We start from the raw sequence: 907 nt of genomic DNA, 5'->3' as shown, positions 1-907 counted from the left end.
ACTTCATGTTTCTCTGAATCTTCTGAACATGTTCTCATGGTGAGTTTTACAGCGAGACGTTTCACACATGAACCAAGAATCATCAGTCTGAATACAAATTACAATTTCAATAACATTAATTACAGAAAAAAAATCTGTCAAAAGTATGAGAACAGCTCAGTGTGCTTTTAAAACGGGATCCAGTGTGTGAGGTCCAGGATTTACATCGGAGTGTGTAACGGTCATAATGGAATAGATAGAATGAATTTTAAAAATAAAATAAATATTATTTATTATTAATATAATATATTATAATTATAATATAATGTATATAATTACATTATAAGATAGTATAAAATAAATTAATTATAATAATATATTTATTTATTAAATATTATTGATCAATAAATAATTTATTTCATAATATTATGAACAATTAACATAATTCATAATGTAAAATATTTATTACTTTACTGTCTAATATTACATGCATAATTTTTATATTATCAATTAATAATATAATTAACAATGAAGTATAATATTAAGTATTCCTTTAACATATAAAATTTAATCTGTATACTTTTTGTGAAATGTTCTAAAAATTAAACTAAATACAGTATATTGTACAAAGTAAAACAAAATGATTTAGCAAGTAATTAATCATGATATAAATATCACAATTTGATATAAAATTAAATTGATATAATTTTTTTGTATAATATTCATTATATTTAGATACTATATACATATATAGCGTAATTATATATACTTTACATACATACAAAACTTTAAGTTACACTTTACACAATCGCTGCCAAGTATCATAAAGAAATAGTTAAGAGATAAATAAATAGAGAAATAAATAAATTAAATTGAATCATAAACTTAAAAATTGATAATTAAGTTGTTAGTTATTAATTATTCATGA

The sequence above is a fragment of the Neoarius graeffei genome, chromosome 13 (assembly GCF_027579695.1).
Source record: "Neoarius graeffei isolate fNeoGra1 chromosome 13, fNeoGra1.pri, whole genome shotgun sequence".
NCBI classification, from domain to species: domain Eukaryota; kingdom Metazoa; phylum Chordata; class Actinopteri; order Siluriformes; family Ariidae; genus Neoarius; species Neoarius graeffei.
This window is presented reverse-complemented; position numbering follows the sequence as displayed.